The 23663-nt window shown below is 42.2% G+C and overlaps 1 long non-coding RNA gene across 2 annotated transcripts in view; it reads left to right on the plus strand.

Moving 5' to 3' along the window:
• The window catches only part of LOC143693615 (uncharacterized), a 49860-nt gene that overhangs the window by 10773 nt on the left and 15424 nt on the right, over nt 1-23663 (plus strand). The gene's annotated exons all lie outside the window — the stretch shown is intronic.

Below are 23663 nucleotides of genomic sequence, written 5' to 3' on the forward strand. Positions count from 1 at the left end.
GACTTGGATGAGAAACAATCTCAGTGGAAGCAAAATCTCCTCTAGTCAGTGGCTACACAGTAAATATCCTTTCTCACACTCCTGGAACTACCTAAAGCATTTGATGCTGTCTCAGAGGCACAGTTCCTTTTCCTGAGATAAAAAAGCAAAGGTCCAGGGCAACAATCTGAAATGGTCTGAGCTTTTTCTCCAGCAAGGTACTGAAAAAATAATGAGAGAAAACTGCAGCTTTATCAGAAACTATCACACAGTTCTTTTTTAGTGTCTACAAGCAATCACTACATATAGCAGATGGAAAACCAAGACTTACGTTCCAAGTTGTTACTTGGAAAGCCATTTGTATCACCTTTCCAGACATTGCATAGCATCATCTAGCAGTCATCCCTGGCTGGCTAGGAAACTTGTCTCTGGTAGATTATAATCTGTTTTTAGTAAATCATGCTTTGATCATCCATCAACTGACTACAGCATGCAGTGTATGTTCACAGGAAATTGCAATTACTGTAAAACACTGCCAGGCACCTTCTTGGAAATGCAGGCTCTCACACGCATGCCACGTTTTGCTACCAAAAGAAGCCATCCTGGTGTACACAGCTCTTTCCTCAGGAGGAATACACAGTAAAGCACACCATGGACCTGAGTCAATTTATGCAGCACAGTGCCAGAATGTGCCCTATAAGAATCCCATGTAAGTGGGGGAAATGTATGTTTATGTACACTCATGCTCAGCTGAAAGACTGCAAGTGATGACAAATTGAAATTATTTTTGAAATTGATTTCAACACTTGATTATGCTCACAGTTAAAACTTTGCTTTTTAGAAAGATATTTATAACAGGCATTTTAGTTATCTAATTAAAATGTGATTCAGAACTCATGAGCCTGAGAGCCCCACTGTATGTCCAAAGGGAAAGACATGGATACTAGCACATGGCTCGGGGCACCTAAATAGTTGTGTAGAATCAGACAGTGTAAGTATCTACCTTTGCCTTCATTAGTTTAAGATAACCTAAAGCCATGTTCCAGTTCAGGCTGGTCACCTTAACACAATTACTTTTGATATAGCAAGGAAGTTGAAGCAGAGTAAAGCCTTTGTGGACATAGTGAGAATCACTGCCACAGGCAATCAGTAGCACAACTGGAGCTTCAGCCCACACTTCTGCTCCTTGCTTAAGTATGTACTTATGCCCTGCTCAATGGGGCCGGAAGAAACAGATTCCAGCTGTTACAACAATGCTTTTGTCTCTGGCACACATCCATGCAAGGGACTCCAGCTTCCCCGACTTCCTGAGCATTGCTGGTTTCCTGGAAAATCTGGAAGCATCACAACATTCTTCCCAATTTCTCTGCCAACCTGTGCTGCAGGGCAAAGGATTCAAGTGGTTTCATTCACTTTTATTGGAGTTTCTCTTTTATTTCTGAAAAAGTGTAAAGAAATATCTAGGAATTCTAGATAACATCTCCTTTCTTGCCTACTGTACCATGGCAAAACTCAGCATTGCAAAAGATTTGCCTCACATTCACACTGACTTCAGTGGCTATTTCTTCAGTCATTAAATTCATTTTGTGTTCTTAATAGCTGTTTCCCAGCATATCCAGTGAAGCATGACTTTGGGGCAATTCAAGGGGCTGCTCTTCAGAATGCAATGCTGCCCTCATAGCAGTGCAACACTGGCTTGTGCTGGTGTAGCCAGGGGGCCTGAAGGTGTTCAAAAGACACTGAGATTTCCACAGTGCTGGCAGTGGCTGTGTCCTCTTATCTCCCAGCCTCATCTTCTCCTGTTTTATCCCAGCATAAGGCTCAGGAGAAGAAACAACTGACTAAACAGAATTATCTCAGCCTTCAAGGTCAGCACAGGTAGACAACTTGCTTTTTCTCTGATTCAACAACACAACTGTTTCAGTTTCACATCTCACTGGCAAAAGTTCCTTTTCCTGTTCAGGAGCAGAACAACTTGAGGCTGCCTCAGCTTTCTGAATGCTTGAGCATGTGTTCTCCCTCTGCTCCCAGGTGGCTTAAAAGCACAATCACTGTCTTTTGTTGACGATGTTTTGCATTCTGAAAAAATGAATTCTACATCCTGGCTTTCAAAAACCCAGTTCACAGTGTTCTGTCTTTGCCTGCTCTAGTGCATATAGAGGCAGTAGCAAAATGCCAGCTGGGAGTCAGTGTGGTGTGACTGCTGCAGTTTTGACACTTAGCCATGCAGAAGGCTTTGCTCCATACAGGGAATAGTTTTCTAACTCCTCCACATACACTTTTCTGTTGGAAATTCTTTGCTGGTTTTTTTCCCCTCACCTGAAGCTTTACAAATGAATCACCAACACAAATTGGACTCTCCTTATGAATCTTTTAAACAGCCCAGCTAGAAACCATTTCATATTCAAGAGAAGATGAGGGGAGAAGAGTTAAAACCTAAACTCCCATTGATAGGCTTTTAGAAAAGTATGTCATGCTACACTGTCACCTTACCTTTGCTCTTGAGGCTTACACTTCTGAGAAAAATGTGTAATGGACACAATGATAATGCACAGATATATTCACACAACCTATGCACCCTGAGCGTGTGCTTAATTTTACTTACCCTTACTTCCTTATTTTTTGCATGCCCCTCTAACTCCCTATGCATAAAATCTGCACCACATCTTCGGACAAACTGTGACCTTGGTGTAGCTTGGGAGCTCCCACTATTACCTGCTAGGCAAGAAAGAGCCAGAACAACTGTTCATTACTATCAGATATTAGTACTGTTCATTACTGTCAGATTACAGTACAGAAAAAAAACAGGGACCAAGAAGTGCCCACCAAATGCTGCTTTGATCAATGAGGTATAAGGTGTTTCCACCACCTTGGGCTGGTCAAGAAAGTGAAATCTAACCACATAATGAATTTGAATCTTGGAAGTATATGGTCCACCAGAACTCTCAGCAGTTTCAGAAAATAAGAAAGTTACCCTAAGCAGAGAACTGACATTTCAAAAGATCCCATGAGACACTGTTTTGTAAATTTGGGGTTCAGTATGAAATTATTCTATTTTGACTACACAACCTGATTATCAAGCAGATATGTAACATAAAATGATATAATAATGCTGCTACTGTTCCTTGTATCCTTTAATAAAATCCAAAACAATGAGTGCTTTCTAATATTGTGAAGCAAGTTATTTGATACTACTGAAAAATCTATAAACCAAGCACAGTCAGGTATTTCTTTTCAACCTGCTAAAGTTCTATCAAAATTCAAAGGCTCCTGTGAAAATTTTGTATTTGAAAAAAGGATGCTCTGCTGCAGGGGAAATATCTCCTTCCTTAGTCAAACAGTGAAACTACACAGAGTAGCAGAAGTGCTTAGAGTCTCTGCTAGCTACAAATATTTTTGTGTATATACAGGTCTTATTCCTGTACAAATCCATAACTTGATGTTCTTGGCTTCAGTCCCTTCACTTTCAACCTTAGTTTTTCCCACACTCTCCTTTCTCAAAGATTCCTGGAAACCCAAAGGAGATTTAAACAAGAAAAATAAACTCCTATTAGTCTTTGAGAAACACAGCTACTTTCTCAAAAAAATCTCAAAATGAAAAGCAGGCTGAATAATCAGATTCTGATTTTATTTAGACAACTTTTTGCATTCTGCAAGTCCTGAATATTCTGCTCCAAGTTATCTCCATCACAGGAGAGAGAAGCAGTAGCAGAATTTAAGCATGGTTCAAAAATGACCAATACTAGATGGAGGAGAAGCTGGGCCATAAGACAACTTAGCAGTCAGTATAATCAGCAGCTGCTGTGAATGATAATGCCAGTGCTGGCACTGTTAAACACCTTCCTCAGCCACCTGGACAGAGGGATGGAGTGAAACCTCAGTAAACACACAGGTCAAACCAATAGAGCCAGCATGTGAAAGGCCACAGCTTTCCTCTGTGGTGCTAGTGAAGCCATTGTGTCCAGTTTCACATCTTCCAGAAGAGAAGTGAGATCCAAGAAATGGTGTGAGCTCCGCAGAGGGCTGCAAAGATGAGTGGGGCTGGAGCCCCTGCCAGCTAAGTGAGGCTGTGAGAACTGAGCTGGGAAGAGAGGTGGCTTCACAGTGAACCTCACAGCAACCTAACAGGGCCTTTGGAGGACTACAACAGAGATGGGTCCTTCCAGAGGTGCACAGTAAAGGGATGACAGGCAACAGACACAAGTTTCAGCAAGGGAATGTCTGCTTGGTTGGATGGAAGGAAAACAATTCCACTGTGGACACAGTTAAGCAATGAAAAAAAAATCTAGTTTCTATAGAGATACTCAAGTTTAACTAAAGGCTTTGAGCAATTTGTGGCTTTGAATCTGGCAATGTTTGGAGCAGGGGCTAGGACCAGAAGTCCTTTTCAACCTAATTTTATTTGTGATTATGTGACTTTCTTAGCCTGTAAAATAAAATTAATTTCTACTTTTGAATGCTTTATATGAACTTGTAAAGAAAAGAAAGTTAATGCCTTAAAATGTAAACTTTTAATCAATACACTCAGGTAAAATGAAATTATTTATGATTTAATGTAGAAGTACTACACAAGACTTTAATCATGCAAATGACAACTATTGCTTCCCTTCTCTACAGGTTCATAAGCTGCACTCATCAACATAATAGCTGATCAACTTCTCCTAGTGCTCTAAGCAGCGTGACTAACATCTGGCATGTAGTTTGTCTCATGGTTACTGGCATTCTCTTCTATCTGTTTAGATCTTGACTTCTTTTGTTAGGGACATTCACATAAACAGGATGTTTCTCTCTCTGCCTGCGCAGATATCATATTGATGGGAGTTCTCCTGCAATAGCCATTTTTGGCAAGGTAACATTAAAGGCTGTGATTACCAGCAAACAAAATCAAACCTGCATTCAAAACGACAAAATAAAATGGAATCTTGTCCAGATCCTGTTAGAAAAACTGCTCTCTGTCTCCACTTTATCTGATAGCAGCAAATGTAATTTGCACAGCTGTTCTTCAGGGAGTTACACAAAGGCTTCAGGCTCTGGGAAGACCTAACCTTTGTTTCTTTCTGGGCTGATTCTATCTCATTTTTATAAGGTCATAAATCAAGGGAAGAGAAAGAGAAAATATATTTGGTCTTTTGAATGCAAAATGAATAGAAAAAAAAAGAAGCTGTAATTTAAAACAAAGTCCTCCCCCCTCCCCTTCTTCCCAAGTACAAGCTCCCTGCTGTACAAATCAAAAGTATACACCAAGACAGTGCCTAAATCTTTTATGAAATGGGCCCTTCACTTGCACTTCAATGGAGCTTGCTGTGCATTAAAATTTCTTTTAATCGCAGAAGGAAATAATTCTGCAACTAAGGCACAGTGCTTCCTGCTGCACCTGGCATTTGGGCTGGATATGGGTTGGAGGAGCTATAAAAAGGAAAGAGAATTGATTTTGGTGCCTTTTTGCTGTCTTGTCATGGACCACTAGACCTGAGGGTCACTACAGCCCTGCAAGGGTAGAAAACATGTTGGTTTTGAGACCCATAATGCTCCTATCCATAATCCCTACCTGCCCCACGATGCTGCCTCACCTGCAATGTCCCCCATCCTGCAGCAGGCATGTGGTGGCATGGGGATAGTTAAGCAATCCAAACCTCAAGCCAAGGTGGGAGGTAAGCCAGCAAGGGTGGCCAAGATCAACATCTCTGGGTTGCCCAGGGACAGAGCTGCTTGCCAGTATTCTCCCACAGTCAGCATATGAAATTCCCCATGGGAAGGTATGATTTTCTCAGATCAATGCCTCCTGGTGGTCCCTTAGCTATCCTATGTACTCATCTCATGGATTAAGGACACACAGAGATTTTGACATGAGATGGGCATGCATAAATGTGCCCAGCTGTGGAGAATTGGATTCTCTGATGCCAGGCATATTCTTTTCTTACTCATCTCTCTTGCTTCTCTTCAGTCACTTGCTGTCTGCACAAAAGTTCCCCCACTAATCACAAGGGGATGTATGAATCCTACCTGGTTTTCCCCAAATCCTCCCTATTGCACAATATCCTCTATAGCCTGGGACGCATCTCTGCAGTTCCTTCACTCTTGTGAAGGCATCTGAGGGTTGAAATAATTTCTTCATTCTTGAATTTTTGACATTCATAGAGCCCAGGCAAGACTGACTCAGATCAATGCAGCCTACAAGGATGTGCACTCACAGATGTATTAGCACCAGCCTTCAAAGAAACCCCCTCAAGCCCAAAAACAACAATAAAAGGGGTCTTCAAAGGATGACACTAGGTCCCATGCTTGCTGCAAAAAATAGTAACAGAAAAATCTGCCCAAACAAGATTCAAGGAAGACACTGAAGTAGACTCAGCCGAATTCCCTAGGAAGAGCAGATTCCTCCAACATGGAAGGGATATTTTTTTTCTAAATGGCAGGTAGGTTAAATAATACAAAAGCTGCACTATCATCATCCAAATACTTGTTTTTATCTCTGTATAGGCAAGTCTGGCTCTGTTCAGTCACATCCTACTTTACTATACACTTCCAGTGTGGAATCCTTCCCTACATGTTTTTGAGTTACCCATGTTACCTCTAATGCACCCTTCCTTCTATTGTTTAGGTATAAACTTCACTTATAGACCAATAGGTAGAGCAGGGAAAAGCCCTAATTTCCTTGTACTTTAACCAAGGAGTATGTTTTAGTGTCTGTTGTAGTTCTATTTTTACCTGGCATCAGATATGAGATATAACTTGTGCTTAGAATAATTTTTCATCATTGAAGCTGCCAGTGAGTTTATTAAAACTGAAAAGGTAATACCCTGTATTCTTTTATGTATGCTGTTTTCACCAGTTCCTTTTGTCTGAACCAGAAATAGTTGAATCTAAACAGTTTTTTAAACACAAATCTAAGGAAAATATGCACTAGAAGTTGGGGGTAGTGGAGTTTTTTGTTGTTGGAGGTTTTTTGTTGTTGTTTTTTGGGGTTTTTTTTGAGAACTTGATGCTCACTATGATAAAAACACGTCCAACATAATGTTGCAGTATGCCCACATTTCCTCCTGGGCTGTTTTGTACATTCTGCATCGTATTTTATTTCAACTTGTTTCCCTGTGTTCACAAGCAAGCACATGTTCACACAAGCACATGCTACATTGCTAGCATGTATCCACACTGATTTTTTGTGAAGACTTGTACTGAAGCACAGAGTTAGGATCAAGGTTCATTCACACTTCTGAGGTGCCACTGATAATTTTAGGAGAAGTTTGCAATGTGAGAAAAGTTGTTTTATCTCTTTTTCTCAGCCCATGTTTATATGGAATATTAGAATAAGACATGAGAAAGCTTCAAGAAATGGCACTGAACATCTTGAATTGCAATTTGATGCTGTCTACATAGTTTGAGCCCAGCCACTGGATTCTCTGAGAATTAACAACAAATATATGCCACATAAGGCTAGGATGTTACATGCCATGGCTGCTCCCTGTAGTCATCCCTCCATTCTCATCTTCTAATGCTAATTAACCCCAAACTCTGACTGCACAGCTGATTAATGACCACCATATATACAGGCAGATAGATGGGTAACCCCCTCAATATGTCTTTTGATTTCCATATCTACCAGACTAAGGACTCACTATCTGAAATGGCCTTTCCTATAGTCTTGTTCAATAAAACATCTTTAATTCTGTTCCAGCTTCAAAAGACAGCAAAAAGATATCTTTTCATCCAGTGACTAGCAGATAGGCATTACCTAGAATTTTTTTTAGAGTAGTTTATCAATTCTGCACCAATACCACTGTCTCTTTAACACTAGCAGACTTCAGTTTGCACAGTGGGCTATTTTTTTTCTTTTTTCAAAAATTATATTCCATTGTCTCTGCAATCATCGTCTGTTTTCATTTTCACACAATTGCTGCTTAATTAAGCAAAGTATTTAGAAAGTTCCTCCCAAAACCTTTACACTGAGTGCTTTTCAAGAATTAAATGGTAACAGAACAATCTCTCTCCCATCACTAGAATGTTAATTAGCAGGCAGTTTTTCTCTCTTTTTTTTTTCCAGTCTTCTCTCCTCAAATCTGTATGTGTTAGTTAAGACACCATACTGATGTGGGCGGCAGAAGAACCAGAATAGAATAAAGAAATATGAAACCAGCACATTGCCTGTGCTAGCGAAGGGACGCACGAGAAAATGTTACGGTGGGAAAGTCTTGTGAAAGAGGAAGCCAAGAAATGAAAGACAATTTTTATAGTTTACTTTGGACTGTCTTACAAATATCTGCTCCTGTGTTTATACTCTGCAGACCCAACTGCATAATTTCACATGGCACAGCATCACATTAGAAGGCAACAACAGCAGAATGAAGCCAATACTGATGCTGTGTCAAGTCAACCATGGGACAAGGTTCACACATTCAAAATTATTGCTTCATTACCCATAGGCAACTGAATACTGCAGCATTGGCTTTCACAGATTTATGCTGATGCTCTGATTGGTTGCTCAGCTTTAATTATAAGCAGACATGGCAGGAACATGCATGAAAATGAAGTCTTTGTTGCAGAGGTGCTTGGAAAGCCAGTGTTCCAGCAGCAATCACCAGCATGTGGCAGCCACCACCAGAAAGATCCCAGCTTTCCAAAGACACTGAAGCCAAGAGGCCAGTAGGATACCTGGCAGTGAGAAAATGGGCACAGGGAAACACTGGCTTCTCCTCCACACAACTCATTCCTAGTGAATAGCCAAGCATCACTCTGGGAGGAAGGTGTGGGAGAGGGAGATGAAGTAGCTCAAACCTGAAGCTCCAGAGCCAAACCACAGCCTTAGTGTCACCATTTGGTACATGCTGCCATGTACTGGCTTGCACAGCAGCCTCCTCATGCTGTATGCATGCTCCTACCACCTCCCTCTTCAGACTAAAGAGCCACCATGGCATTTGGTGTTTATTACAGCTTCTGACAAACTGAATCCTGGCAAAACTGAGAACAAGTCCTCTGAAAAAGTAGGCTTTACCCAGTATGAAAATTTTCTGGCCACCTCTGTGGCATCCTGTAGACTCTGCTGGAGGGATAGGGAGATCCACAGCACCACAGCTTGTCACAGCAGTGTGAGTTCAGGTAATGCTCAAAGGAATCCTATGAAGAGTATAATCAGTGAATATATTTTGTTGAGGTATACTGCAATTGTATGTGTATTTGTATCCAATTGTATGTGTAATTTTAAGTGTATTATGTGCAATTGTATGTGCACCACAGAGAGTAAACCATGTGATGGGATTTTTTGGACAGATGTACTTAAAAACCAGCTCGTTCCACCACACAGTGAAGGTTTCAGATAAAAATCCTGTCTCACCTCAGGCATGTGACTTACTGTCAATCTTGAGCAGGGATTGTAATCCTCACTGCTGTGTTTCTAAAACAATTTTTCAAGAACACATAGCCATCACACTGCCAAGGCCCACAGTTCATACAATCACAGAACCACTGAGATTGGAAGGGGTCTTGGGAGCCACCCAAGCAGCCTCTTCTAAGGTTACTTATTGCCTCTTCAAGTGATATAGTTTTCAGTTTTTCTTTTCATTACTTAAACAGACTTTCATTCTAGGCAAGAGGAAATACTTCCCCTGCGCCCAGTTTGTAGAGATGGTTTCAATAGATCTGACAAGTGTCAACCAGTCAGGAGGAAATTCCACCAGCAGTTACACAAATCCCTGAAAACAGGCATGTTTAGAGAGGGAATTCTGATGCTGAGCCATGGCTGTGTCAGTACAGGTATTGATAGACTTAAAAGAGGCAGCACCATATTAGCAACCCTCATCTGAATGACCCCAGGTCAGTTCTAGTTGGATGAGGTGTGCATTTAAATATCTCCACATCAAAGAAAAGGGAGAAATTATTACACCTACATCCTCCACTTTAATTTTTAAACCAATTCATCCATGGGGGTTGTCTCTAATCAAAATGCTACTTCCAAAAAGTCTGCACTAGATATATTATGGCAGGCAGAGCAATCCCTTCCTCCTGTTGAGCAGTAACAGATCATTCAAGACAGGAACCTGGGCTGTGCTGAAGGCAGATAAAATTACAGTCAGTTCCCAAAATAAATGTCAAGAGAAGCTCCTCTTCTCTCCACATCATGTGAACCAATCCATGATTGTTACGCTTGTTAGACAGGTCTTTCCCCACCTTCCCAGACCCAAGAAGAGACCTTCAGAGCCCTTTCTTAGTCCTGTCCACACATTTCCTGGTCCCCCAAACAAGCTGCTTTTGTCTCAAGAATTTAGTCCTTGGGGGGTTCCTCAACATGGTATCATTAGTTTACATAGAAGTATAGGACAAAATCTGTGTATGATTGCTTCTTTTCTTCCAGACACACATGCTGAGGAGAAACTCAGCTCTACATGAGTCAGCAGATTTTACACCATCAGCATGTGAGCACAGAGCTGTTGCAATAGAGATTCCCACCTTCAGCAGATGGCAGAAAAGCCCCATGCATTGACCCACAACAGCAATAAACAGAAAAGCTCTGATCCTTCATCGCTCACAGCTTGTGTTGCACTGTGCTCAGACCCCACAAGACCATCCTCTCTGCCCAGCAGAGCACTGCAGCAGGGCTCCAGCCATGCCTCCCACACAGCCTGCAGCCTTTCCCTGGGAAATGGGCACACTAAGGCTTCCAGAGGGGTTTGGCAGCACCCAGAGGCTCAGCATGCTGAGCACCTGCAGGATGAAGCACCACAGGGGCAATTGAAACCTGGACCTTCCACTGTGGTCTCCTGAGTGAGAATGCCATGCCCACAGTCATCCAGATGGCAAAAAGGTATGGATATGGTTGGCCTGGGAGCAGAATTGTGAGGGATATTTCTGCTTTGCATGACCCCTAAGCCTTTCTCTAGCACCATTTAGTCTGAGGACAGAGCTGGGAGCATGTTCTGGACTCCTGGTTTCAAGGACACAGACCCTTCAGATGATGCAAATTCGACTTCAGCTGCAGTTTGTTGCCAGGGGAACTGCCCATTTCCTAATGTGTTGCAAAAAAAAGTCTCTCCCCCTCTTTTTCAGTGTATTTAGAGAGTGTCAATCCTGAGGCTAGCAGTCCCCAGGCTTCCTCTCCCAGCTCTCTCCAAAGTGCCAGTAACGAAGCAATCAGGACAGTTCAGCAATCAGTGCATTGATATAATCCCTCCTCTTTGTCAGTCAGTAGGAAATAAATTACTCACTGGAGCCTGTTACAAAGATACCACCCAGGCACAAATAACATCCCTAAAAAGGGATGTGAAAGACAAAGACTAATCAAGGATTCTGCAGCTGTTGGAGGAAGGTATTTTCTATGGGGAAGAAAATACCTCATTTTCTTGAGTATTTCCCGTGTGATTTTACCTTCATGCAAATTGTAAGCATAGAGACTGGAGCCCAAGAGATCTCTAGAGGTTCTCTGAATTTTCAACATCATTAAGCCTAAGATTAAATGAAATTGGAAGCAAAATACAAGCTTTCTGATGTCCAATATATCTATTCTTACCTAACAGTTACATGAGGTGAAGGAAAGGTATAAGTGATGAGGAGAAAGGCCATGAAAAATTTCATCTTTTGATACAATCTAAATGGCAAAGCTGAAATGAAAATCAAAAGACTGAAACAGCAGTCACAGAAGCCCTTCTTGATAGGTATAGCTTAGAAAAGGATTCTTATGCTTCAAATATTTTTATAAGTACTTGGCTGAAGAAGGAACACATTGCAATACTACTTTTAACTTCACCAATTCTTAGGAGAGGATGAAGCCCCAGCTGATACTGGACCTAACCACTCAGTGTCCAGATCAGTGTTTGGGAAAATACAGATTTTTTTGTTGCGATGTTTGAGGACAAATTTTACAAATTTCTTTCTTTAGAGATACCTATTTGACATGTGCATAATTCTCATATTAATTCAGGTTTGGTAGTTTAAGAAATCTATCGGCAAACTGCTCTGTTCAAAGCAAGTTTCCTATTGCTGAGCGTTTCAGTAATACGCATTGATTTCAAAAAGGTAATAAATGTATTTTTACTCCAACATTTAGCTGCTTAACTCTGCAATTTATCTCATCACTCCTCTAAAAAAGCTGATGAGACTGACAGCTCATTTTTTTCATCTTCTTCATGATGATAGAATTAGAATTCATCACCTTGAGAAGACACGGGGATATTCAAGTTGTGGGAACTGTATGTTTAAGGTTATAATTTTCCTTTGAAGCACCATGTCCAAAGACTTCAAAAAGAATTTTCCTCTGCAGTAAGGAAGGGATGAAGGAAGACTGGGAAAAAAAATAGCTGTAACCTTGCAAGACATGTTGGTTGATCTCACAGTATAAAGAATACCTTGGAAGCTGTACCTGAATTTATTTTAGTGTTTACCAGAGCCAAACTCTGTTGCAACCAAAGATTTAGTAACTGCACTTGCAAATGACTGCTGAGTCTTGCAATACAGACCATATTTCTTCATCATACTTTTGTTGTCACATCTTTTTTCATGCTGTGTGTTAAAGGAAAACCAATTGAGATAATATAAACGTAGTTGATAAATCTTTATGCTCCCTGGGGCTCTGCTCTTATTCCCATCACAGGACTAATGCACAAGCAGGACAGACCAAAACAAGTCTCTAATTAGCCCAGCTAATTAGTTTAAACATAAGACCCAAACCTTTTTCGCTATTGTAGGAGAGAAAACAAGGTAGTTTCAGTTCCTACGCTTGGTTTCCCCAGTAAACTGAACTCTTCTCCAGGTATTTACACACCTGAGAGCCTGCCAGCATTCACATGCCCTGGGAAGTTAACACAATCAAGGAACCAGGGATTTCCATGGGTATGAAAGAGTCAGCAAATATCCAAAGGGATGCACTCCTTCACAACTAAAGCACATACGCTTCTCTGTAGCTCACCTATTAGTTGTTTTAATTCATTTGGAAGTAGAAAACATAATTCTGATACTATTTTTATCAAAAAAAGCTTTATTTTTGGTCTACATCTAGGGAAATTGGAATTTCTTAAATTGAAATTTATAACGCTAGCTTTCATTCATTACTTAGTTAAAAAAAAAAAAAAGGCACAGAGCATCTGGATACTCTGGGAGTTGTCTTATCTCCAGTAATGCCTGTGTGATGCAAACTTTTTTATACCACCCCTTCCCCATGGCAGTGTTCACCTTCCAGTGAAATACAGCAGGACAGACTCTTGAGCAAAACTCAGTCATCCAAACACACACCAAAGGGACTCCCAGGGAGGGCAAAAGATTGGAGGATTATTCACCAGTGAATGAAAATTAGGATGTGCTTGCCCAGAACATATATGGAGGCAGCCTGGATAAAGAGGCAGGACCCATTGCAATTTAATTATTTTTTTGTTGTAATGCACAGCTATGATATAGAGGTGATGGATTTCATGTCCAACAAAGACCACAAAAATGGTGAAGGGTCTAGAGCACAGATCTCATGAGGAACAACTGATGGAGCTGATTGTTTAGCTTGGAGCAAAGGTGGCTCAGGGAGACCTCAAAGAGGCTCTCTACCCTAAAGGAGGTTATGCTGGGGTGGGGGTTGGACTCTTCTCCCAGGCAACAAGTAACAGGACAAGAGGAAATCGCCTCAAGTTTTCAAACCACAGGAAAACCAATATCAGGAAAACCTTCTTTCATGGAAACAGTTGTCAAGCATTGTAACAGCCTGCCCAGGGGAAGTGGTGGAGCTCCCACTCCCTGGAGGTACTTAAGAGATGTGTAGATGTGGAACTAAGTGACATGGGTTAGTGGTTGGAGCAATGATCTTAGAGTTTTTTCCAACCTAAACTATTCTTGAATTCTATATCCAAAATTGCTACCAAAGGAGAGACTCTGTGCTGTACTGGGGCAGAACACCAGCAGGTGCAAATTCTGTCTGCAAGTTCAGGAACAGGCAGCAAAGGTGGCCAGTGCCAGGATATGAAAGAGTGGGGCCAGAGCCTGGGAGAGACATTGCACAGGTCCAGGTGTCCCATTGCCAAGGGAAGGCTGCACTGGGAGACTGGGGACGGGGCCAGACAGGGTGGGGGGTGAACATGGACAGGAAGCATCAGACGGAAGATTGCTTGGTTGGTTGGAAATACTGATGATGCCTTCAGAAAGGCCGGAGAAGGGAATTTCCTAGAGCAGCTGAGCTGTCCCAAATGGTTTCATCCCTTTTGTGCTCTCTGCTGTAGTTGGGTGAGGTCATTCCTCCTTCCTCTTCGCTTTTGTGGTGAAGTGACATCTTTGGCTCCAAACCAGACAAGGCAGAGCAGACTGGGATTATTTCCTTCCCAGAGCAGGTCAGGTCTCCATCACTGAGTGTAACACCAGGGCCTGATTAAGGCTTTTCAACACAGAGCTGATGAAGGACCCACAGCCTCCTGTGGATGAGGGGCTGCTGTGTTTTTGTACAGTACATACAAGAAGCCAGCTTAGTGTTTCTTCCTGTTCCTGGGGTTTATACCTTTACAAGCCTTACAGGCTGCCACAAGGTGAGTGGCAGCCTGGCTAGCTGGGAGATGTGACTGTCAGTCCAACAGAAAAGGGGTTGGTGATTCCAGGCCAGGTTTATCCTCAGCCTGACAAAACCCACTCCTCGTATCTAGCATAAACCCAGTATCATTTTGGCACCCTTGGCAGGATCTGCACATCTTTTCCTCAAGCTGTGCTCATACTACAGAGCAGCTACACAACCCCATGCTCATCTTTGCATTTTGGTGGTGCTTGCAAGGCAATTTGGTGGTCTCAGACTAGGTTGTTTTCAGAGGAAACTCAACCAGGGGCTGATTCAGGTGTGCAAAGAGAAAAATCCACTTAAAACTTTGCTGGGAAGGCAAAAGCCCAAATGAATGACTGGAGGCATTCACCTGAAGAATCAGACTAACCCCACTTTGGAGTAAAGGGGCAAATTGCTTACAGTGGAGGTGCAGGGGCTCCAGCATGGGCATCTTTAGTCCTTGGATTCACTCCTGTCACACACAACCCAAACTGGACATTCAGACAAGAGGGAGATGGACAGAAATTCCTTTTTCTACTTGTTTCTGCTTTGAGTTATAGCCTTGAGAACATAGAAAGGACTGTTTGGAGAACCTTATAGTGGTGAAAGAATTCAGGAGCAGTACATATGATGCAGATAAACAGAAATTTCTGATATATGTGACTGTTAACCAGCCACCTTTATTCAGTACAAATTCAGCATAAAGGAAGAAAAAGGAGGCGAGATTAGGGAGAGAAAGCAGGAAAAAAGTAGTGTTAAGGCACTTGTAACAAACACTAAAAACCACCATATAAAAATATAACAGTTGAAGCTAAAACAAAACTGTGTGCCTGACAGTACATCTGATACACCAGAAAGATATCTGCTAGAGAATTCATGATATGAGAGTTTAGGAGAAATAAGGACAAACTTTATTAGAAAATATGCAGAGTATGCAATGCCATTTATACCCAGAAATGTATTTTAATCAATCTTCCCCATATGGCACATTTACAAAGCTTTCAAAAAGCTTAGCAGCTCAGTGGTCTTTAGTAACCATGAATCAGGAGATGTGTCAGTGGCACTGCAGCCATGAACCAAACCTCAGCTGTTCAATGAGCAGAATCCTGACCGACCTGATGCACAATTTCACTCGTCTGGTGGAAGCCTCTAATCTGCCTTGTTCCCAGGTTATTTGGAGGCAACAGCTGATAACCACAGCCCTGCATGCACAGATAAAAACGTGGCTCTGAGCAATCTGCAGAAACGGATGAACCGCTCTTCCTGCTGTGTGCGGCGCAACTGACCCTCGACCAGCTGGGAAACCAGCGCCTGAAGCAGGATGTGAAGCTGGCCCAGAGGTCAGACAGATGCCAGCAGGCACCCACCATGGGCTGCAGCCTCCCCCCACACACACCCTGCTGCATCATGCTTGCCAGGGCCAAGGGTTGCTCAGACACTGGCAATCAGCAGGGCAATAAGGTTGCTGAGCCCCAAAACACAGCAGGCAGCCTCGGGGAGCTGTTCTCACAGACAGACAAGGGCTCTTTGGTGGAGAGAGGAACAAGCCTCACAGGCCTAGGCAGGGTCCAGGAAGGACAAATGATTAACAGGGAGCCAAAGCTCATTTAAATCCAGCTGTATTTCAAATCTCCAAGCCACTATGCTAAAATACACAACACACTGCAGCAAAGTGAGCCTAAGACAGGAGATATGAGATCTTTGCCTAAGACTGATGGTTTTCTTGGTTACTTCTTTCTCCCATTTTTGTGAGAATTCATGGACTTTTAAACACCATTTAAATGAAATTTAAAGCACTAGGAAATTGCATCATGGCACCTAACAAAATGCAAGATTCTCCAGCCCATTGCTACACAAAATCCCTACGGCACCGTAGGAGAAAAACACAGTAATAGATAAAATACTATTGTGTGTGGCACTTAAACCAAAAAGTGTGCTCTTCAGAGAGCAGTGCTCAGAGAATAGACTTCTGTGAACATGCTGGTACTCAGACCTCATTAAATAAAAGCACTATCAGGTTAATTAGTTAATGTCTTGTAAGCACTTTGAAGAAATATGATATTGGGTATATCAGTGTGAGCTGTCATTTATTTCAGGGGTAGTGGGGTATGCTCTGTATTTGACTGTGCCAGTACAATACCCTTTGGCTTCAATTGTGGGATCTGATTAAAGACAGGATATCAGATCAGTTCAGGCTCTGGCCTTTAAAAATGCTGCTTTTAGCATCAGCCATCTTCTCCTGACTTTAAATTCTACCTTAAAGCAGAGAAAACCTTTTTCTTATACAAACAAGAGGTATATTACACCTGCAGAAAGCAGCTCTCCCTCACCTGCAATTCCACTCAAGCCACAGAGCAGTACCATCTACTCAGAGGTAAGCAAGCTCAGGAAACTCTGGGACACACAAAACATGGGAAGTACTACAGAACAGTGCTATGGACAGCAGGGGAGTTATTACACTGTGACAGATGCATACCCAGACTGCACTGGCTCCCAAGAGCTCTGCGGAAAAAATCAGAGCTAGACACATCTGTGCCAATGTCAAAAGGTAAGACAGATAAACACCCTAAAATGCAACTCATGCAGTCCTGTAAGTGTGCTTGAGAGGATTGTGTTGAGGCAGGAAAATACTGGCTAGAAAGCTATCAATTAAACAACCCTCCTAGGAAAATATCACCTCTAGTCCTCCTTAGTATTTATACCCTCCTTTAAGTTGGCCTTCACATGTCCCTTAGACTAAAAGCTGAGTGCAAAATCCTCCAGTATACCCATAAAGCAAGATGTCTAGAGCCCAGAACAAGTGAGGTATCCCTAAAAGGATGATGGGGTTTGAGTTTGCCCTGCAGAGAGATGATGTGAGGGAGGGAAAATACACACACCACCTGCCAGAAAAACACTGTATCACCAGCAGTGGCCCCTGGCCACACACTTACACCTCTGTGCTTCGCTGAGACCAGCAATTCTGCCACGGAGGACACCACCTAGGCCATCCATTTAACACCTGCACACAGACAGCATTTGGAAAGCTCAGCTCCCCGATGTTCAGACAATGCATGGCAAGTGTCCTTCTGTGCATGAAGCTAGTAGAGACCTCAGTCCTTTGGAGATAACACAAACAATTATATATACCTATAATTACATATGTATTATCTTATCATAATTGTAGAAGATACCTTTATATGCTGCAGTCTATGTCAACTGTTTACTGCTTAGAGCTTAACTGTATTTACAGTTCATAATTAATATTAAATTAATTAGTGTATGTTGCTAATTTTGAATTTCATTCAAGTCTAAGTCTAAGAAAAGGCAATATGATATTAAAGAAAGAAGAGCTTATCTCAAGGCAGACCATATTATTACTACAGAATAAAAGATGGTCTGTGTATGGAACTAAATAGGAATATCCCAGAATTAATAACCTTGAAGGATATACCTACATGTAAATACACCTTTCTGCCCATTCAACTGCACAATCACTCTGCAAAACCTCAGAGAAAGCAATTTAATTTTTTTTAACAAATGCAAAGAGTGAAACAAATCAGGTAGCTCCAAAAGGCCAAACTATGAAAAATAGATTTCATTACTGAAGCAAAAGGCAAGACCATTTGGGAAATTGAAAGCATGGATTATTACCCCCAAAGACTCAAAGTCTCTTTTAGTACATTGACTTTTCCCATCCATTATTCATCAGAGATGCCAAATTAGACAATCTTCACATCAAATCACTCCTCAGCAATCCACAGCTGTGCCAGACAGGGGCAGCACCAGCTCCACTTCCACCCTTCTTGGACAGGAGCAGTTATCCCATGTGAGCAGCTCTGGGACACATTAGGTCTTCTTCCTGCAGGAGCAGGGAAAAATTTTGCTTCTCCTTGAAACATGAGCTGCACAATTTCAGGCCCCAATACCTTCCTACCATCACAAATAACTCTCTGTAGGATTTCATCCTAGGCTTCTTTATATTCTTGCACCACTAAGAATTTTGCAGAAAGTCAAGGGGGATAGGAGCAAACAAAGGTAAAAGACAGATTAGATGGCACCAAGAATACTCTTCTGTCAGATAAAAGTACATCCTCCCCCAGCACCTTCTACGTGTCCCTTTGTCGCAGACATCTTTCATGAAAAATCTTTTCTTAGGATTTTTCCTTGTGAGAAGCTGCAGTTTCAGCAACCAAAAGTAAACAATGGTTATCTGCTGCTGTGGAATGCAACAGGTAGACCCGTGATTGGTCTCCTGTAGATATTTAGATTTACTGACCACTCATGGCAGAGCTGGCTCTTGCTCTCTGTCTAAGACACAGATCTTTGTTATTCATTCTTTTCTATTCTTAGCTTAGCTAGCTTCTGAAGAAACCTTATCCTTTCTATTTCTTTTTAGTATAGTCTTAATGTAACACATATCATAAAATAATAAATCAGGCCTTCTAATCATAGAGTCAACATTCTCATCTCTTCTTCATCCTGAAAACCCTTGTGACCACGGTCACATCCCTTTATCTTTACTCTGCCACTATGGCATTAGGTATTGCTTGCCCCATATTTCTGTTGGTTCCTGCTCCCCTCTCTCCCATCTATCATTCTTTTCCTCCCTGCAAAGGACTTGCAATTTCACCTCTTTTTTATCAGTCTCTCCTTTTCTTCCAGAGTAATTTTTAACCGCTATCCTGGGAGGCTGGGAAGAGCTGAGTACTTCTGTGTGTGCAACATTTCTCCACCCTCAGGACAAGAAAGAGCATATTGACTTTCTCTGCAGTCAGAGGGAAAAGAGTGGAAGGGAGCACAGCCTTGGGGCCATGCAAGGTCCCAGTTCTGAGGGAAATAGGATCAGGACTGAAGCCCCTGGTAAATCCACCCCAGCATCCCAACAAATCCAATGTTCTGCAGCATCACTTCACAGCCCAGTGCCCTGGATGGTGCCAGCCTGGGAAATGAATATGAGCAGGATGCACATAAACCAGCCCATTTCTTTGCCAGTGCTATTTCAGAACCAGCCTTTCCCAGATAATTTTAGCTTGCTTTACCGGTTGATCCCTAGAGCAAGGGGAAATTCTGTTTTTGCTCTTAATGTTGTTATACAATATTGTGATGAGCTGAATACATACAGCCAGAGGGAAAATGGAGCTTAGCAAGTACTACTTCTTGGCAACCAGTTTTTAAACAGATGTTCAGCTGTCGTAAGAGGCATTGTGGTGGTGGGCTGGGCCCTAGTACAATGTGCAGCCAAGGATGTAGTGACAATTGTACAGGATTAATTAAACTTCCTGAATGACCTCACTTGAAGGCTCTGCAGAGCTCAGATAAGAATCACACAGCTTTGTCAGGAGCCTTAAAAGGGAAAGGAAAGGGAGGGAAAAGGACTTCCCGTAAACGTGGACTTCTTTCTCCGGGTTGTGGAGCAGCACCTGTGGGTCTGGCAGGGAGGGGGGCAGCAGGGCTGCTCTCACTCAGTTTGAGCCTAGAGAGATGAATGGGTCAGGTGTGCAAAGCAGACAGCCACAGGCAGCCCTGGAGTATCTCAGCAGTGTGCAGAGCAAGTTCCTCTCCAGATTCCTTGCAGTCTTGCTGCCCTCATCCCTTTTACTTGTTCCATTTACACAGCACTTCCCTTCCATTCCAGGATCCCAGGGCATGGAAAGACCCACAAACACAAAGCTGGGGGCACCTATGTTGGAAATAACTTAATTTTCTGACTTACTCCCTTGATCACCCACACCTCAAATGCACCAAAAGCTGGTGCAGTCCAGTTGATTTCCCGCAGAAAATGTGTGAAAGGAACCATTACAAATTTGGCTCCTCCTTCCTGTGTCAATCTTCCAACACAACTCCAGCAGGTTTTGGAACATGAAAACACCCTGTGTACACCTGCTTGTCACTTTCCTGGATGTACAGCCAGTACCTTGTGCTGTAGTACTGCTACAGCATCTGTCAGGCTGTGGTGCAGCACTCACACTGAACTGCAAAGGCACTGGCAAATAATGGTATCCTTGGTCATGAATGAAACACAGGCACTATGGAACTAAACAGGGCCAGGACATGAACTTGGGCACAGCCCTGACTGTCAAACTTCCAACAGGGTTCCTGGCCCAATTGTGTCTTCCAAGACAATGTCCAGGCTTATTTCAGGGAACACAACAATGTAGTAATTAAGATGACCAAGGCTACCTTTTTCAAGGAAAGAGTTCACCCACCAGCAGTGCAGCATCCCCTTGGAATGACTAGGACATGGCCCTTTCTCCTTGCTCACCGGGGTGATCATGCAAAGCCCAGATGTTCCCCTCTTGCTGGTGGTCTGGTCAAGGGCCAGATTACACACCTTCACCTGGGAATGAGGGATTTTTCATCAAGGCTGCATGGATATAGTCAAAGTGTTTATCTTCCTTTGATTTCAGGCTTAGAACATAGAGTCTGAATTTCACCACAATGCTGGGAGCAGGATTTCATGTCACAATAAACATCATGCTCCCCTGGGATGATCTTGCTCTCCACCAGCAATCTCCACATCAGTTTTGGTGGTTCTCTTTTCCCCAGCACCAGTCAATTTACCAAGCAAGGGCGCTGGGTGCCTGGCTGCAGGAGCAGCATGGCCTGCAGCCATAACTGGTGTGAAGGAGGAGGGATGCTCCTTTTCACAGCAGGCAAATGGAGAAATGAGATTTGCAGTTCTTAGGGAATAACATGGCTGTGGTTCTCTTTATGAGTGATGCTTGCTGTGTCCTACAATATCTGCAAAAAAACAGGCTGCTGTGGAGCTTAGCTTGCACACCTTCCCCATCAGCATTCTGGGAGTTGCATCAGGCACCAAACTAAGTTCTTAAGCTCTACTTACTCAGCACTGCTGCTGACCTAAAAAGAGGGTTGGCTCACAGAACTCATGGAAATCTGTTCAGAAAGTTACCTACAGAATGAAAAATACACTCATACAAAAATTGTGTTTCTCAAAGTAGGAAATCTCTTTGTTGTTTCCTACCCACAATCCTGAACAGGAAATCATTGTAAAAAGAAAAAATCAGAGGAGTTGATCATCTCAAGGTTTTTAACGTTACACTTACATCTGATGTATTTATATGTTGATCTTACAGTGCTACACGCAATACACTGGGTTTTGAAAACTGCTGGAAAAGGTAAAAGAGCAGACGAGTTAAAAAACTTGCTCAAGTCCCACAGCAAATCACTGATAAGAATCAAGAAGAGAACTCATGTGAAACAGCAAAACAGAGCAGAATCCACAGTGATTGGCAAGATGCCTATCAATTTCAAAGGGACCACAATTTAATCCCTGGAGTCTTGACTTCTAACCTGACCTCCCTGTGGCACAGCAGATTATCAGCTGAGAAACTGCTCCTTTTCAGGCTGATCAGCATGACGGTGCATGTGACATGCATCTTAATAAGCAACTTATGATAAATGTGTTTTTAAGTACTATTTAACAAAATGGGTCTAGTAGGTATTAAAACCATCAAAAATGTGATTTCCCCCCCCCCCCCCCCAGATTTGTTTTATGTGATCCAGGCTCCAAGTCCCTGCTATTCATACACATCCCAAAAGTCTAGAAAATTTATCATTTGCTTCTGCCAAACACAGTAAGTTTCCTTCTCAAATACAGAATCTAGCCCATTAAATTCAGAATAGCACATTCAAATAGGGTTAAACATTTCATTTAATCTTTGACATGGTTTTAATTACTGCACAGCTTGATCTCCTGGTGCCTTCTCTTCACAATTAGGCTCCAAAAGGAGAAAATCAAGGACAAGAAGAAAGGAAGAGCTGTAGATGTCACCAGGCTCATTATGGTGACATCTATAAAAGAAAGAGAATAGGCAAAACATTGTGCTTGCTTCTGTGGCAAAATGAGACAAAGACAAGGGGCATCTGTGTCTGACAACACACATATTGTAGGGAAGGCAGTGGGCAGCCTGGGTAACCAAACACCCAAACCTTGAGCACCCCAAAACATGGGAAGAAATCCCAGATGTTCTCTCCCAGACCGAACCTCCCTGAAGCAAGAGGCAAACAAAATTTTCCCTGGCAGTAGCCAAGAGCCACTTGCTTCTCTGTGCCCTGGGCTAGCTCTGGCCCTGCATCAGGAACACATGACCTGATCTCCCAGCAGGAGACAAGGACGGCTGGGGATGCCAGCAAACATTGAGCCTGTACCTGTACCTGATGAGCAGCACTCAGGTTTCAAACAGGATCAAACAGCATTATTACATCTTCTGCACACTCTCAGAGTAACCACATCTGTGCCTTTGGCTGTTTAAAAGACACTGTTATTGGAAAAGTACGCTGCAGAGCACACATTTTTACATTGTCTTCTGTACTTGGGGCTCAATTTCATCTTAATGCCTTTAAAAGCACACTCTCAAACATCCTTAGTGACCTTGTGCAGATTCCCAGCTGAATTCTTGCTGCACAACACACAGACTTTACCTGTAATAACATTGCAACTGGAAAAGTAACATTATGAAACAGAAATTATTAATATATAAACTATAAATCAGTTGTAGAAATGAGTATGATAACCTGCTTACAGTGGAAGAATGGAGCATGATCTTTCCTGAAAGCCCAGTCCACCCCCTGATCAGACGTGTCAGCAGCAGAGCCAATGCCACTATAAATTAATTGCCTGCAGACCCAAGGTTAAAAGGCTGATTTATGTCTAGCAGTAGAGCAATGGTCACAAAAGCCCTTCTCAGCCTGGAGATTCAGATGGAAACAGCCCCCAGGTTCAGAAATTCTTAATTCCAGCTCAGGCCTGTGATTAAAAATAAAAGGCACCCACAGTTTAAACAAATGTTGTTTGACCCACAGGACTGCAAGTGTACAAACATGATCCTTGAGTACTTATTCCCACAAGCTCAACAAATGTTATTACCCAATGATTAAGCAATTGTTCAGTATGGTTTAAAAATTATTTTGATAACAAAACAACAATAAAATTTATCTAAATCCTTCCTAAGGTTTTGATGTAAGTCAACATCATTTCCACTCAAATTGTCTTAGATGACATGAAAATCAGAAACCCTAAAAATGGCCCAGAATTCAGCACTCTTGGATTTAGGAGAAAAAGGGAAAGAGATCGATGAGTTTCTTCCACTGTTTTTTAATCTCACAAGCTTTATTTGCATCAAAAAAAAAAGGAAGATTAATTTGATTTGCACAGCAAAAAAACCCAAAAAACAAAAACCACTTTCACTAA

The sequence above is a fragment of the Agelaius phoeniceus genome, chromosome 1, assembly GCF_051311805.1.
Source record: "Agelaius phoeniceus isolate bAgePho1 chromosome 1, bAgePho1.hap1, whole genome shotgun sequence".
Classification (NCBI taxonomy): Eukaryota; Metazoa; Chordata; class Aves; order Passeriformes; family Icteridae; genus Agelaius; species Agelaius phoeniceus.